The 18815-nt window shown below is 41.9% G+C and overlaps 1 pseudogene; it reads right to left on the bottom strand.

The window, feature by feature from the left end:
- The window catches only part of LOC112068439 (sterile alpha motif domain-containing protein 11-like), a 28636-nt pseudogene extending 27435 nt beyond the window's left edge, over positions 1-1201 (bottom strand).
- Positions 1202-18815: the final 17614 nt, after the last annotated feature.

Below are 18815 nucleotides of genomic sequence, written 5' to 3'. Positions count from 1 at the left end.
CAGCCTTTTTGACACAACACACACACCACCACACACACACACAGCATCACACACACAAACACACACACACACACACACACACACACACACACACACACACACACACACACACACACACCAAAACACACGACACATCGCACACACACACACACACACACACACACACACACACACACACACACACACAACAGCACAAGAAGACAATGACAAACCTGGCAAGGTTCTGCTTCCGAAGCATCTCCTGTTGCCGTGCAAACATCTCAGCTTGGGCAGGCTGGAGAAAACCATAGCCTGAGGGAAACGCATAAAAAACAGAGCGATGAGCACACACACTCATTAAGAGATTTCTGACATACACTACAAATGGGGTTTTAAAATACAATGACATAGACCCTCTGTTTAATATTAATACCTCACAAAGAATCAGGTACAAATACATTCTTTAGATGATAAAAGTCTCTATCAAGACAGTCAAAAAGCACAAAAGACATGAATTTCATTGAACATTTACCCATTTCCAAATTTGAGTGGGAATGCAGCTAATGCTGTTTGAAGTGTCTACCATAGGCCAATCTTTCTTGTTAGTATTAGCATCTACGGGTTGGATTCAATCTGTATCGCAGAAGTATTGCGGAAGCCCTATGTTATAGCTCGATTTAAATTTAAAGGCAATGTTCCCGCATTCGTGGAGACTGCATTCACGGTAAACMCTGTATATGTCCAGTCAATCGTAAATTACCTTTACATTTTAATATGATACGGATTGAATCCAACCCTAACTCACCATTAGCAAGTGTAGGACCTATATTCATTTCTGTAGTTAGCCTGCTAGCATTAGCATCCGACTTACTTGGGGCCTGGCACAAGGCAGAGGGCATGCCAATGAAAGGTGGCCGTAGGTGGGGTCCCAACGCGATGTGAGGAGCGTTCTGGGGGGACAGCAAAGGTGGGGGATGGGACATCTCCCTGTGGACACACACAAACAAAAACACACCACATGTAGCACTAGAACCGCTGGCCCATTTCATTCTAAGTACCCGCTAGAGAACGCTGTCGGGTGCCCACTTTAAAATAAACATCAGATGAATCTACTTTGTTTTTTATCAACCTAACCTATAAAGACCATCAAACACGTTTTTTATTGATTGAATGTAGTCATATCTTCACAATATTTTGTTTATTTTAAATAATTGTATATTTTGATGTACATAAAATGCATGTACAGTATTATTCTACAAAGGCCTAGTGCAACACATAGCATATAAATGCAACAATGTAATACATTTGATCAATTTTATTTGTAGATTCAATTAGAAATAGAGTTATAGTAAGTAATACGGTCAAATGATTTGCTGTAAACACTAGCGCAGCTTAATAAATATTGCTGACAAACTCACTGCTCAATCGATCGCTATGTACATTCATTTTAAAACTTTAGAAGTTCTTTGTGTGAATTCAAAAATGAGGCACGTTGTACAAAACAAATTCCTCAGCGATTGGATCGTCTCTAACAAAACTAACCAATCAGAGTATTCAAAGTTGATCAATGTCATCATGTAGGCCGGCTCTGGCCCAAATCATCGGTTTGTGGCACCAATCAGACGGTCAGAATGTGTTTTGTATTCTAGAAATTGTTGGGGAGGGAGGCAAATCCAGACTCATTGTGGAGGAGAGACATCACTTGGCCGGAGCGATGTGGATGGGTAGCCAGGCAATAATAAATGTTGCATAAAAAAATGTTAAGAATTAATTGCAGAAAGAAATATTTGGGGAAATATATCCATGAAAATATATGAAAACAAGAGTCATTTATTGATTGTATCGGACCCTGTATTGGGCCCTTACCCATGCCTTTTCGCATGAATCCACCTCATCTTCTCTATTAATGCTCCTGATTTCAGTCAGCACATAGCTTCTGTGCTTTTTTGTGAGCAAGATCCAAAAACAAATTGGTTGAGCTGCACACAAGTTTTCATGGGCCTTGTTCCGTGTGCACCTGCCAACCTGGCAATGTTTCTTCTTTTCTCTCCAATGTGTGAGAAGGAGGCTTTTCTCAGTTAGACGTGTTCTGTTTTTTCCTAGGTGAGGCTCAAGCATCTCATGGTCAAAGTCAACATCAATATCTGCAATGCTGTCGGCGTCCATTCATTTGGTTCAYCATGCCATTGGGAACGAGACACGTTCTATGTTTTACTCAGTGTCTGATTTGAATCTCGCCGAGGGGAGATTACATATCCTTTCCAGCCTTTCATAATAAAAMAATTAGACTGCCCGCAATGGCCAGTTCTTCATCATCATTACACTATTGTTCTGAKTTCAATCACCGTCTTCACCCTCCTTATCATTCAAATTGAATCACCCTCTTCCTCATCCTCATCATTCAGTTCATTCAAATTAAATTGAGAAGTGACGAGTAAAAATTATCAGTTTCTATCACCCAATCCATTTACGCCATTCATTAATTCAGTGAGGGGAGAGACACATTATAGAGCATTTGTCTTGGCCCTTTAAAAGTACAATGCAGCCATTTTTTATCTCAATATCAAATCATTTCTGGGTAACAATTAAGTACCTTACTCTGATTGTTTTCAATTAAAATGGTCAAAAATTAACTAAAATAGGTTCTTAGCAAAGATACATTTCTCAAGCAACAATTTTGCCAGGACTGTCTGGGAGTGGTCTGAGTMYGGAGGGGAAWACTGAAAACTAGCTGTTATTGGCAGAGAGGTTTGGAACTCTCTTTCMTATTGSTCTATTAACTAATTTACKGCTTGGTGATGTCACCAMGCAGGCCAAAACTCCATCCCATCAAAACAGGCAGACATTTCAGGCGGTCTTTTCAAACAGCTCTTACACGAAAAAAGGGCATTATCATCATTTTCTAAATTTCACAGTATTATTCTAACCTCATAATGTGGAAATATATATATATAAAACACAGGGGAATCACGTTTTTGACTGCACTGGGCCTTTAAGGTAGTAATTGGTGTGGGGGGYAAAATGGTAAACAGGTAAAATACTTTTCTGTTTGTGATGAAAAGATTCTGACAACTGAGCAATGTGAAACGTCAGTGGTTGTCAGCTCTTACTTTAACATGAAATGCATTGACAGGTTATGGAACAGTTAGTGAGGCCTAGAACCCCGAGACATGGGGTGAGTAGACTTAATCGCTGTCTAGTTGGTTTCGTAACAGTACTATAGAGTGTATAGCAGTGAGTATGATGGTTTGAGGTGAACGCCTGTATCTATAGTGGGTCTCCAGGACCAGGTTTGTAGTGTATTTTGGTAACTGAGCCCTGGCTAGCTACACGCTCTCCTCCCGGTTTATTTATAGCTGCAGGCACTGGAGGCTCCCGTGTCGCCATAGCCCCCTCGTCAGTCTTGCCACGGCGCAAAGACCGCCGCTGGCCATGTTTGTATCCTGAGCTTTAGCCTCCCTCCGTTCCCCTCCTACTCAACCACACACACACACACACACACACACACACACACACACACACACACACACACACACACAACACACACACACACACAGCCACACACACACACTTACATAATGAGGGCTGAATACACAATAGGAGTGTGTCATGCTCCGACAGCTGGGGCGGCCCCCGCGTCTCGACTAGGGCCACGGGCTGAAGGACCTTCTAATTAACACTCATCCTCCTCTCTTCTCTCCTTTTTTCCCCGCCCCTTCTCCCTCTCTCCGTCTCCGGGCCGTATTGAGCCAGTGAAAAGGCGGCCGTGTCCTGCAAACCCTATTTATGAAAAGGCCTCTCTATTATGTGCTTCTCCTTTTGTCATCTTTCTGAGCAAAAGAAAAGCTCCTCTCGCTCTTTCTTTCTGTACCTCTCTCTCCTTCTCTTTCTTTCACTCCCTGGTCTGTCTCTTGTCCCAAATGAACAGGGGAAACAGGGGAATTTGAGGCAGGAGGAAAAGAGGGGTTGGTGGATGGAGGAGGTAGAGGGGAGAATAAGAATATGCTTTTCAGCTTGGTGTGTTTCAGGGAGAATGTGGAAGTGTCAGGGTACTGGGGGTGTGTGGTGATCTGTTGGTTTGGTTTATGTGTCTCCCGGCAAAACCATTGGGCCTTTCCTGCACACACACAAAGACACACAGGCACACGCACACACTCAATCATGTGCAATCGTGCCAAATAGCATCAGTTTGCTGCTTTGGAGATGTGACTGATATGCAGTACACATAAGGACATCATGGCGGTGAATACAACCAAGAAATACCCACATTTGAATGGGACGACAGCTATTGTTTTGGAATGGTCGTGTTGAAAATCAACTAGCTCCTGCATGTCTCTGCCCATACACATACAGCGGAGAGAGTGAGAAAGGGAGAGAGGGAGAGAGAGAGGGGAGATGGAGAAAGAGAGAGAGAGGAACAGCAAGGGGGGTACACTCACCGAGCCAACAGCAAGGGGGGGGGGACATACATCGATCGCCGGCCCACCGCTGAAATGTTAATGCTAATCGTATAACCGCTCTCTCTGGCGGAGCCTCGCACTCCGATGGCAGCTCCAATTAATCTTGGGGAAGGGCCGGGGCCGCGTGACCCCGGGGCCCGCTAGCCTGGGCCCGCTGCTGCTTATGTAATTACACCGCCCAGTGTGTAATCACCTGGCCTAATCCCTCGGGGCTAGCAATTAGCCTGGGCCACGTACAGCTACACTAGGCTAGGACCCCTGCATGCCAAACCCCCATTCATTTCACCCCCCCCTCTCCCCCGCGCCGCCTAGCCTAGCGTTAGCGCCAGCCCGGAGATGAATAACGGTCAATTAAAGCTGCATGACTGAGGCCGTTAGGCGTCCGCTGCACCATAATTAGGCCTAATCATGGGGGGGAAGGCGCAAGGGAGAGACGGAGGGAGAAGGGTTGGGGGGAGAGCGAGAGGGAGCCAGACGTGCTCTCTCTCCTTTTATAGGAAGCAATTTCGGGAGAAGGAGGCAGCTATTAACCGGTGTGCTCCTGGCATGGGCCCTGTGTGTGTGGTGTGTGTACATGCTCGTGTGCGTGCGTGTCTGCCTGTGTGTGTAGGTTATTGTTTAACACTCCGATACACAAAACATTAGGAACACCTTTCCTAGTATTGAGTTGCACCCCCTTTTACCCTCAGAACAGCCTTAATTCGTCAGGACTTGGACTCTTCAAAGTGTCGAAAGCGTTCCACAGGGATGCTGGCCCAAGTCGGCTCCAATGCTTCCCACATTTGTGTGAAGTTGGCTGGATGTCCTTTGGGTGGTGGACCATTCTTGATACACACAGGAAACTGTTGAGCGTGAAAAACCCAGCAGCATTGCAGTTCTTTTCACACTCAAACCGGTGCGCCTGGCACCTACTACCATAACCTGTTCAAAGGCTTAAATCATTGTCTTGCCCATTCACCCTCTGAATGCCACACATACACAATCCATGTCTCAATTGTCTCAAGGCTTAAACATCCTTCTGTAACCTGTCTCCTCCCCTTCATCTACACTGATTGAAGAGGATTTAACAGTGACATTAATAAGGGATCATAGCTTTCACCCGGTCATTCTGTGTTCCTAATGTTCTACAGTCAGTGTATAACCATAAACATATTTTCAGTATTTTATCAACAATATATAATACTGTCAACACTTTAAATATTTTTACAAGAATCTAACGACACAATATTATAGCATCCTCCAAACACTTTCACATTCACAGAACACAATATTACATTTGAGCAATCTCTCTCTTCAATGTGTGTCATTCTCTCTCTCTCTCTCTCTCTCTCTCTCTCGCTCTCTCTCTCTCTCTCTTTCTCTTCACGCCTGCAGAGAGGCCATGGGCTCCTGGGAAATTCACTCATGTGTGACGACCTGTCAGAGTTGGCGCAGCGGCCCCCCTTCCCCAGCGGGGCAGTGTGTGGTATGTGTGTGGTGTGTGTGGTGTGTGGGGTGTGTGTGTGTGTGGTGTGTGGTGTGTGTGTGTCTGTGTGAATTGATCTCTTCATTAGTGTGGACATCAATAATCATATTTCACCTGAGGTTTGCCTGACAGGACCAGACAGAGTTTTTAGATGTTAAGTGCCATGTGAGAAACGTCCATTCTGCTGTCCGTGTTAATATCATTTTTCATATGTAGGTGGCTATCGGGCTCAGAGACACTCTGTTCTGTCTAAACGAGGGGGTCGGAGTAATTTACGATCGGCGAGACGAGAAAAAAAAKCTGACAAGAGGAGGATGTTCTCTTTGATTAGGATAGAGACTTWCAGGTTCACTGAAGTCACTGAAGCCTCGTAATTGTTGTAAATGTACATTTCATGTGCAATTAACCTCAAAGATCATTTCAAACCGAAAGTCAATCAATCAATTAAGTGTATTTTATAAAGCCCTTTTTAACCTCTAGCTGTCAGGAAGTGCTACAGACTGTAATGCATTATGRTGACGTTATGCTMTGAACCTTCCAGAGTGTCACGRTCGTCGTAATGATGAGACCAAGGCGCAGCGTGCATAGAGTTCKACATGTTTCTAATACAGAGAAACTCACAAAACAAAACAATAAAGAACAAACGAAACGTGAAGCTACTGGAGTGCACAAAGGCAACTTACTGTAGACAAGATCCCACAACACAAATGAGGATAATGGCTACCTAAATATGATCCCCAATCAGAGACAACGACGATAAACAGCTGTCTCTGATTGGGAACCATATTAGGCCAACATAGACATACAAAACCCCTAGACATACAACACCCCTAGACATACAACACCCCTGGACATACAAAAACTCTAGACATACAAAACTAGCGTACCCACCCTAGTCACACCATGACCTAACCAAAATACACTGCTCAAGAAAATAAAGGGAACACTTAAACAACACAATGTAACTCCAAGTCAATCACACTTCTGTGAAATCAAACTGTCCACCACTTTTCCATTTGCACAACAGCATGTGAAATTTATTGTCAATCAGTGCTGCTTCCTAAGTGGACAGTTTGATTTCACAGAAGTGTGATTGAATTGGAGTTACATTGTGTTGTTTAAGTGTTCCCTTTATTTTTTTGAGCAGTGTATATAGAAAAACAGAGATATCTGTTTCACCTGTCCTTGTGCTTGTCTCCACCCCCTCCAGGTGTCGCCCGTCTTCCCCACTCATCCTCTGGGTATTTATACCTGTGTTTTCTGTCTGCCTGTGTCAGTTTGTTTTGTTTGTTCAAGCCTACCAGCGTTTTGTGCCTCAGCTCCTGCCTTTTCCAGTTTCTCTTTTCTCGCACTTCTGGTTCTTGACCCTTGCTTGTCCTGACTCCGAGCCCGCCTGCCTGACCACTCTGGCAGTCCCTGACCCTGAGCCTGCCTGCCGTCTTGTACCTTTGCTCCTACTCTGGATTGTCGACCCCTGCCTGCCTTGACCTGTCGTTCGCCTGCCCCTGTTGTTACAATAAACCATGTTACTTCACCCAGTCTGCATTTGGGTCTTTCCTTGATCCCTGATTGGTGTGGGAGTCCAAAGACGAAAGAACGGACTGAAAGACGAAAGAACGGACTGAAAGACGAAAGAACGGACTGAAAGACGAAAGAACGGACTGAAAGACGAAAGAACGGACTGAAAGACCAAAGAACGGACTGAAAGACCAAAGAACGGACTGAAATACGAAAGAACTGACTGAAAGACTAAAGAACGGACTGAAAGACGAAAGAACGGACTGAAATACGAAAGAACGGACTGAAATACGAAAGAACGGACTGAAATACGAAAGAACGGACTGAAAGACGAAAGAACGGACTGAAAGACGAAAGAACGGACTGAAAGACGAAGAACGGACTGAAGACAAAAAAAGTGCTACAGTGTTCACGTTGCCGAAAGTCAAGTCTAGCCAAAAAATACACTTTAAATTGCTGTTTGCCAAAATACTATTTTAGTTTATTACAGAGTGAAGTGCTCTAAACTAAGATTTTCATTGAGCCGACAGAGTGCCATCCTGTGAACATTAAATGTATAATTAAAAATTTTCAACAAGAAAAGCGGACTCTTCCTCTGTACACGTCGCTACCTCATAGATCAAAACCCCTCTGGACCAGCCCTCACAGTCCCTTTTTAAGATAGGTTACATTGAAGATTTGGGCATGATATTGAAAGGGTACTAATGTAGGGTAGCAGTACCTTGCCTTGTATTGTTTTTTGGTATCAAAATGCAGACCATGTCACATGGTGGATGGGACTTCCAGTTGACGTGTGTTGAGGTGATAGGTATTCAGTGGTTGGTGATGAGGAGAACAGGACAAGGTGCCTCTCTCTCTCTTTCTCTCTCTCTTTCTCTCTCTCTTTCTTTCTCTCTCTCTCTCAATTCGAGGGGCTTCATTGGCATTGTCATTTAATGTGAAGATTGTATTATATCAAATCAATTCTCTATGTGTAATTATTCCTTAATTCAACGAATCACGGAATAATATTTAGCTAGAAGGTCGGGGGCGCCATGGAAACAAACATGTTGTTTATAGAGTGTACATTTCCCGAATATAACTCTTCAGATATTTTATTATTTTATCGATGAATGTCACTTATTAATGTATTTTTACATCATCAGTCATACTATGACTGTCACATACCATGGGTTATCTGCACGAACCCTAGCATAGATCATGAATCAGCCATATAGAAATGGGCTAAATTATTTATTTACTAACTAACTAAAATCAGTCACAGAATTAAATAAACACACATTGGTTACTGACATGATAGAAAAGTGCCTAGTGGGCTAAGCCGATATGACGGCTTGGTAGACAAAGGAAAGGGGTGGGGACAGTTCAAGAGCGGGAAAGTCAAAGATGATTCACTGTAATACAGCTGATAACTACTCTCATGAAATGCCAATACTTTTAACATGAACAGCCGCTCATTCGAAAAGAAATTGCAATTTACTTATTTACGAGTGTATGTCTTTGTTGTCCCTCTGCTATCGCCGGTCCGTCTGCTGGATAATAGTTCATCAGAGAGTCTCTGGTTGCGTTCCCCAGAAGTCCCAAGGTCTTTCGTGGTTGTAGTTGTTAACATGTGTCACGAATCCCGCCAAAGATGGTTCCTCTTCCTGTTCGGGCGGCGCTCGGCGGTCGTCGTCGCCGGCCTACTAGCTGACACCGATCCCCTTTTCTGTTTCAGTTAGTTTTGTCTGATTAGTATCACCTGTTTCTTGTTTGGGTTTTGTTTTTGGCTATTTAAACCCAGTATGCCCGCCTGCTTTTGTGCGGGCTTGTTTTGTTTTTCTGTTCATGTGTGTGGATTTATGTGGATTCCTTTTTCCGGACGGTTTCCTCCTGTTTGTTGGACTTGGTTATTTATGCGCCCTTGTGTTTGGTGTGACCGTTACTCTGTTCCTGGAATAAAGAGCCACGTTTGAACTAACTCAATGTAAACATATGCCGTCAGAGCCGTCCGTCTGTCCCGAGCCGTCAGAGCCGTCCTCTGCTCTCTGTGCCTGACTCCTCCACCCACTACTCCTAGAAGCCGTGACAATATGGATACATCAGAGTACCATTCAGAAATGTTCTTCGAGCGGATGTGTTTACCTGACTAAAGTATTTAAACAGCTGCAGCCTGAATAATTGTTCTTTAGTTTGAAGATTTTTGTAGCGACAGCTCCATATTTTCTGGTCTATAATGTACATTTTGTTGGAAGTGGCTTTTATACTAGAGTAGAAAAGGGGACGTTCCATGACGCCGACGTAAATGTCTGTACTCACGGGGTGTGGTCACTGACTAGTTACAACTTTATACGAATACTCTCCTTTAGAAGGCTAACATCACATTTAATCTTTTCAAATGTATTCCTTTATACTCAATCATTTATTTTATCCAACATTCAGATTCAAACCCCAATAATTGAGAAGTGTATACAACCAAAGAAACAGCAATGTGTGTTTCCTGTTCTTCATGAGGTCATCAAATGAAAACAAACTTCACATGACTGTACCTTAAGTGTCCACGGACCATTCCCACATTCTCAAAAAATAAAAATATTGTTTAATTTCCTCATTCTTGTGGGGATTAGTAGTTTTGGCAAGAAGAATGCCTTTGTTCTCCATAGGCTCTCTCCCTCAATACTGAGAGTTTCTACCAGGAATTTATGACCGTTGTAAAACCTGTGGTGGGAGAGAGAGTGAGAGACAGGGGAGCCACGATATACACTCAAAAGGGCAACCTCGTGACAATGGGTTGTATTTACAATAGGGTTTGTTCTTCACTGGCTGCCCTTTTCCGGTGACAACAGGTCACAAATATTGCTGCTGTGATTGCACACTGTGGCATTTCACCCAATAGAAATGGGAGTTTATCAAAATGGGTCTGTGTAATCGGAGGGAAATAGTTGTCTCTAATAGGGTCATTCATTTGGCAGGAGGTTAGAAAGGGCCGATCAGTTTCCACCTCATTTTGTGGGCAGTGTGCACATTGCCTGTCTTCTCTTGAGAGCCAGGTCTGCCTACGGCAACCTTTCTTAACTTCTTTGTGATAGGGGGCAGCATTTTCACTTTTGGATGAATTGCGTGCCCATAGTGAACTGCCTCCTACTCTGTCCCGGATGCTAATATATGCATATTATTATTACTATTTGATATAAAACACGCTGAAGTTTCTAAAACTGTTTGAATGATGTCTGTGAGTATAACAGAACTCATATCGCAGGCAAAAACCTGAGAAAAAATCCAAACAGGAAGTGAGAACGCGCGAGAACACTCTCTCTCCCACACGCTCTCTCTCTCTCTCACACGCTCTCTCTCTCTCACACACACTCTCTCTCACACTCTCTCTCTCTCACAGCACTTCTCTTTCTCAAGCACACTCCTCTCACACCACATCTTCACACACACCTCTCTCTCAACGCTCACTCTTCTCTGCTCCCTCTGGCAGGTGCCAACCAGGACAGGATAGGCACAGTGAAGGGACAGGACAGGGACAAGGGACAGGGACAGGGACAGGGACAGGGACAGGGACAGGGACAGGGACAGGACAGGGACAGGGACAGGACAGGGATAGGAAACGGGATAGGCACAGTGAAAGGGACAGGGAAGGGACAGGGGACAGGACAGGGACAGGGAGGACAGGACAGGGACAGGGACAGGACAGGGACAGGGACAGGACAGGGACAGTGAAAGGACAGGAACAGGACAGGGAATGCTTGTTAAGAGCATTGATTCTTAGGATTTAATGAATGATATACATTACTTTAAACGAAGACAGTCGGACTCACAGTACACTTTTGAAAAAAAAGGGCTATCTAGAACCTAAAAGTTTCTTCGGCTGTCCCATAAGAGTGGTTCTACCTTGAACCAAAAGGGTTTTCCTATAGGGACAGCCGAAAGAACCTTTTGGAAACCTTTTTTTTTTCTAAGAGTGTATTTTAAAACTATGGAAAGTAACATGCCAAGTCTCACTATGGTTGTTTAAACTTCTCTGGGGCAGTGTGGACGCAAACATCCCACCAGCCAATAGCCAGGGAAATACAGCGCGTGTCACGTTTTGACCATAGTTCTTGTGTGTTTACTTGTTTTGTGTTGGTAGGACGTGAGCTGGGTGGGCATTCTATGTTGTGTGTCTAGTTTGTCTGTTTCTATTTGGCCTAATATGGTTCTCAATCAGAGCAGGTTGTTTTGTGTTGTCTCTGATTGGAATCATATTTAGGTGGCTTGTTTGTGTTGGGGATTTGTGGTGTTGTTTCCTGTCTTTGTGTTTTCTCTGCACCAGATAGGGCTGTATCGTTTGCCACATTTTGTTATTTTGTATTGTTGTAAGTGTTCACGTTATTCTGTAATTAAATATGTTGAGCACAAACTACGCTGCGTCTTGGTCCGATCCCTGCTACACCTCCTCTTCAGACGAAGAGGAGAAGGCTGCCGTTAACGCGCGCCATATTCAAATAAAATGATATAAAATAAATTTCATTAAATACACACTGTAGAATCCAAATTAAAGCTAACACCTCGTTGTGAATCCAGCAGCATTCGATTTTTCAAAAAGGCTTTTCGGCGAAGTATAACAGATGCTATGATCTGATGATAGCAAAACAGATAAATAACGAAGAGTAGCATTAATTCAAACTGCAAGCACGACACAAAACGCCAGAATAAAGATAAAAATCATCGCCTTACTTTGACGAAATGCTTTTGTTGGCAACTACCCAATATTCCATAAACATACAAACTGGTGCCTTTTTTTTTTCTAAATTCCGTCCGATATTATCCAAAATGTTTATTGGACCGTTCATCAGAAAAAACCAGCTTCCCACTTCGCCAAGTACTATCATAATATATCAAAAGTTACAATGTAACTTTCCCAAAGATTTAAAAACCTACATTTGTGTAATACAACGTTAGTGTATTTGCTCCAACGTTAATAATCGATCAATTTGAAGACGGGATGATTCTGTGTTCAATACAAAAAGAAAACAAACTGAAAACGCAGACTTTTTTTTTCTGTAAATGGTGACTCTCTCAAAAAATGTACTTCATTGACCTCCATTTCGTAGCCCTACTTTTCTTACCTAACAAGGAATAACCTCAACGATTTCCAAGACTGGTGACATACAGTGAAGCGGTAGGAAATGCAAGCAAGTCCAACTTAGAAATCTGGTGTTCCTAAGGAAATCTCATTGAAAGACAAGTGAATCAAAAATACAATTTCTGAATGTTTATCTCAGGGTTTTGCCTGCTTACATAAGTCTCCGGTTATTCTCTCAGACATGATTCAAACAGTTTTAGAAAGCTTCAGAGTGTTTTCTATCTAAATCTACTAATAATATGATATCTTATATCTGGGGATGAGTCAGCAACCGCGTTGAATTCTGGCATGCAATTCTTTTTGCCGAAGTGAAAATGTGCCCCCTGCCTCAAGAAGTTAAACATTGTTCATTGTCAACAATTTGAGGGAACTCTGGGTTTGCATCCATTCACATATGGACCTGGTCTAAACATGACAGAAGCGCAGGTGTGTGTAATGATGAATGCAGTGTGTGTAATGATGAAAGTGCCAAGGTGTGTGTAATGAGGAATCACTAGGTCAAAAGGCCGCTACATACGGAATAGGGGGCTGTTTTAGGGACATATCTGCACATCACAGAAAACATAAGGATTCACTTTAAACTCAGCAATTTATTCCTCTTTCACTCCAAAACAACAGGCTTAATGTTCCTCTGGATTTTGACACATCTAATTAATAACAGCACTAGTGATTAAACTTACCCCAATAGCACCACGTGATGGACAATGTACTAAAAGGTTGAATGTTATGAAGAGAACTGTTGTGCCAATAGCTTCTAGTCAAAAAGGGAGATAGACACTCTCTACGACTAGCGAGTCTCAAGAGAGTACATCATGTGCATGTAATTTAGCAGATAACACATGGGATATACAGATGATTTAATCTCAGGATGCACTAAATATAACATTATAGCCTTAAATAGCGGGGTTTCTACTTTCATGTCGTGTCTTTTCATGGTATTCCACGGGATATGAATGTATATTATAGTTAATGATGTGAGAACCATAAAATATAATACACTATCCTGAAAAGCCCACGACATGAAATAGAAGCTAATTAGGCTTAAATGTTTTATTTAACTAGGCAAGTCAGATTAAGAACAAATTCTTATTTCCACAAATGCCTAACGGGAACAGTGGGTTAACTTTTTGTCAAAGGGGGAGCTGTTAGCATATTTTTTTTTTTTACATTTCCAAAATTAAACTGCATCGACTCAATTCTTTGATCGTACAATATGCATATTATTGTTATTATTGGATGAAAACAGTCCTATAGTTTCTATAGGAGGTTGAAAAGTTTTTGTCTTGAGTGGTACAGAACATTTCTACAAGCATTTCATGAACAGGGGTTCAGATTTCAGAAATTTTTACCTCTGATCTGGGGTCTGTTTTTATAAGGCCACAGTGAATGCTCTGAAGAAACCGACACTGCCTACGTCTCCTCTGCGGGTCTGTACGTCATCACGTTTTCAATGAAATGATGGGACGTTCACATGTATAAATGACGCAAAATGTACAGAGACCGCCCTTTCTCACTTGCGCCCTCCGCGTGAAGGCCATCGGAACCTGTCTCCGTTCCAACTCGTTCTAACAGAATATTTCTCGGTCGATGTTTTCAGTCGTTTATAGTTGTTAAACACTCATATGTAGTTAATTTGAGCCGTTTTTTATATCAATTTATATACCGTTAGTGCGATTTTGGAGGACATTTCTTTTGTTTGTGCGTTCTCGAAAGTTTGGACACGTTTTAGGGAGTCGGTCGTTGGTTGGATGACATTTTCGAAGGACAGAGGACATCTATCGACCAAAAGAGTATTAATAAAGCATAGAAAGGATACATTGCCCAAGAATATGTGGAAGAACATGTCAAAGTAGCAATATTTAATATGATAACCGTTTTCTGTCGAAAATAATTTAAACGGCATAATTCGCCATTTTGGTTTGGTATAGCTTCACTTGGCCAACGCCTGTGTTGAAAAGTAACGGATAATTTTAAAAATGTAAATCAGGGTTGCATTAAGAACTAATTTTCTTTCGATTCCTGGTAAACGCCTGTATTGTTTTAGTCAAGTATAATGATCAGCTTTCAATTATAACTAGATCACTCGATAGATGACGTCAGACATAATTGAGGCTTGATTTCCCTAGTATTTTTATTGTGTAACACGGTTTTTGTGGCTAAATATGCACCTTTTCGACAAACTGTATATGTATATTGTAAAAGTGATTGTTACAGGAGTGTCATCGGAAGAATTTGAGAAGGTTAGTGAAAAAATAATATATTTGGCTGGTGATTACCGTTATAGCGCTCTTATGGCTGGAATCGATGCTCTTGTAACGTTTCACATGGGTATGCTAACTTAATCGATTTATTGGTGTTTTCGTGTAAACGCTTAGAAATTGAAATATGGTCTGAAATTCACAAGAACATGGGTCTTTCCCATTGCTTATGCTTTGTCTATCTTATGAAAAATGTTTTTATGATGAGTTAAATTGTCATACACGTTGCTCTAATCTAGTAATTCTAGTCCAATTTGTGATGGTCGGTGAATTGTCAAACATGTGGATTTCTAACCTGAAATGTGCACTATTTTCTAACAAAAACTACTAATACCCATAATGTTATCAGACTTGTCCATCTGATGGTTTTTTTATAGCTTATTGGGCTATCAATATCTTAGTTAGCCGAATGGTGATGAGGCACCTGAAAGGAGTAAGAACTGATGGAGTTAAGAATAGTGGTGTATTTTGCTAAACGTGTTAGCTATAGATTTACATTTGTGATCTTCCTGAAACATTTTAAAAAATCTGAATGGTCGGTTTATTCACAAGATTTTTATCTTCATTAGGTGGCTTGGACTTGTATTTAATGATATTTTAGATGCTACTATCTACTTTTTGAAGCTATGCTAGGCTATGCTAATCAGTGTGTGGGGGTGGGGGGTGCTCCCGGACGGGTCTGAGGCAGTAAAGTTACTGCCTTGGTTCGGGGAGAACTAACAGATTTTACCTTGTCAGTCGGGGATTCAATCCAGCAATCGCACATCTTCTCCCACTCTCTAATTGAATTACTAACCACCTGTCTGGAATTCATCATTACGCAACTGGCTTATCATTACCACACCTGGCATTCATCATTACGCACACCTGGCATTCATCATTACACACACCTGGCATTCATCATTACCACAACTGCCATTCATCATTTCACCACCTGGCATTCATCTTAACACTGGCTTCATCATTACGCACACCTGCATTCATCATTCCCACCTGGCATTCCATCATTACAAGGGCAGCCTGGCATTCATCATTACAGAACCTGACATTCATCATTACACCACTGGCATTCATCAATTACAGGCACCTGGCATTTCATCATTAACACACCTGGCATTCATCATACACACACTGCACCTCATTACGCACACTGGCATTCATCATTAACAAGGCACTGGCATCCATCATTCAGAACCTGGATCTCATCATTACGCCTACCTGGCATTCAATCATTATGGCATCCTGGTATTCATTATTAGCCTACCTGGCATTCATCATTACGCTCCCTGGATTCATATAAGCTTACCTGGCATCATACTTACGGGCATCTGGCTTCATTCCATTACGCCTCCTGGCATTATCATTACAGCACATGGCATTCACCTCATTACAAGGCACCTGGCATTCATTCATTTACGCCTACCTGGCATCATCATTAAACAACCTGGAATTCATCCATTATGGGACCTGTCATTTCATCATTACAGGCACCTGGCCTCATCATTACGCCTAACCTGCATTCATCATTACGCTACCTGGCATTCTCATACACACGACCTGGTATTGCATCAATAGGGATTACTGGCATTCATCATTACAAGGCACCTGGCATTCCAATCATTACGCCTACCTGCGATATCATCTTACAGCCGACAAGTGCATACATTCTTATTATGGGTCTGGATTCACATTACACACACTGGCACTTCCATGCCATTACAGGTCACTGCGATTCGTATAACACACACCTGGATTTTTATCATTATGGGCACTGGCATTCACATACACACACCTGCGCATTCATCATTAGCCTACTGGCATTCATCCATTACGGGCACCTGGCATTCATCATTACACCATCTGCCATATCTCATTACGGGACCTGGCATTCATCATTAACATCAGTTGCATTCATCATTACGGGCACCTGGCATTCACATTACACACACCTGGCATTCATTCATTACGGGCACTGGCATTCATCAATTACGGGCACCTGGCAATCATCAATTACGGGCACCTGGCTTTTCATCATTACACAACCTGGCATTCCATCAATTCGGGCACCTGGCATTCTCATATACGGGCCTGGCATTCAACATTACGGGCACCTGGCATTCGATCATTACACACACCTGGCTTTCATCATTACCACACCTGGCATTCATATTACCACACCTGGATCATCATTAACACACCTGGCATTCATTTCATTACACACACTGGCATTCATCTATTCTAACACACTGGCATTGCATACTTACACCCACCTGGCATTCATCATTACTACACACTGCATTCATCATGTACACACACCTGGATTCATCATTACACACACCCTGGCATTCACTCATTAACACATCTGGAAATCATCATGACACCACTGCAATTCATCATAATCACACTTGGCATTCATCATTACCACTACACTTGCGCTTCCGTCTCATTAAGGCAACCTGAATCCATCACTTCCTGATTCCTCCCTATATCTGTCACTGCCTTTAGTTCCTATTCACCAGGCCATTGTTGATCAGTGTGACATTCAATGGTGGTAGACTATAGCAGTTATTAATTCAGACCCATTCAGATGGTGGTAGCTATATACAGTTATTAATTCAGACCATAACCATTCAGATGGTGGTAGCTATAGCAGTTATTAATTCAGACCCATAACCATTCAGATGGTGGTAGACTATAGCAGTTATTAATTCAGACCATAACCTTCAGATGGTGGTAGACATAGCAGTTATTAATTCAGACCCATTCAGATGGTGGTAGACTATACAGTTATTAATTCAGACCCATAACCTTCAGATGGTGGTAGACTATAGCAGTTATTAATTCAGACCATAACCATTCGATGGTGGTAGACTATAGCATTTATATATTCAGACCATCACATTCAGATGGTGGTAGACTATAGCAGTTATTAATTCAGACCCATTCAGATGGTGGTAGACTTAAGCAGTTATTAATTCAGACCATAACATTCAGATGGTGGTAGACTATAGCAGTTATTAATTCAGACCATAACCATTCAGATGGTGGTAGACTATAGCAGTTATTAATTCAGACCCATTCAGATGGTGGTAGACTATAGCAGTTATTAATTCAGACCATAACCATTCAGATGGTGGTAGACTATAGCAGTTATTAATTCAGACCCATAACCATTCAGATGGTGGTAGGGTATAGCAGTTATTAATTCAGACCCATTCAGATGGTGGTAGGCTATAGCAGTTATTAATTCAGACCCATTCAGATGGTGGTAGTCTATAGCAGTTATTAATTCAGACCCATAACCATTCAGATGGTGGTAGGGTATAGCAGTTATTAATTCAGACCCATTCAGATGATGGTAGGCTATAGCAGTTATTAATTCAGACCCATTCAGATGGTGGTAGTCTATATCAGTTATTAATTCAGACCCATAACCATTCAGATGGTGGTAGGCTATAGCAGTTATTAATTCAGACCCATTCAGATGGTGGTAGGCTATAGCAGTTATTTAGCAGCATTTTCGAACAAACCATATATGTACTGTGTAATATGATGTTTTAGGACTGTCATCTGATGAAGTTTGAGAAGGTTAGTGAAAAAATTAATATCTTTTGTTGGTTTATTCGCTATCGCTAACGTGCCTTGAATGAATGCGGTTGTGTGGTAGGCTATTATAGTAAGCTAATATAATGCTATATTGTGATTTCGCTGTAAAACACTTAAAAAATCTGAAATATTGGCTGGATTCACAAGATGTTTGTCTTTCATTTGGTGTACACCGTGTATTTTTCATAAATGTTTTATGATGAGTATTTATGTATTTCACGTTGGTTTCTGTAGTTATTCTAGCTGCTTTGCTGAGACTACTGCAATGTAAAACTATGATTTATACTTGAAATATGCAAATTTTTCGAACAAAACATATGCTATACAATAAATATGTTATCAGACTGTCATCTGATGAAGTTGTTTCTTGGTTAGTGACTATTTATATCTTTATTTGGTCGAATTTGTGATAGCTACCT

This window comes from Salvelinus sp. IW2-2015, unplaced genomic scaffold, assembly GCF_002910315.2.
Source record: "Salvelinus sp. IW2-2015 unplaced genomic scaffold, ASM291031v2 Un_scaffold516, whole genome shotgun sequence".
NCBI classification, from domain to species: Eukaryota; Metazoa; Chordata; class Actinopteri; order Salmoniformes; family Salmonidae; genus Salvelinus; species Salvelinus sp. IW2-2015.
Note: the sequence above shows the minus strand (reverse complement) of the source record. Positions and strands in the feature narration are given on the sequence as shown.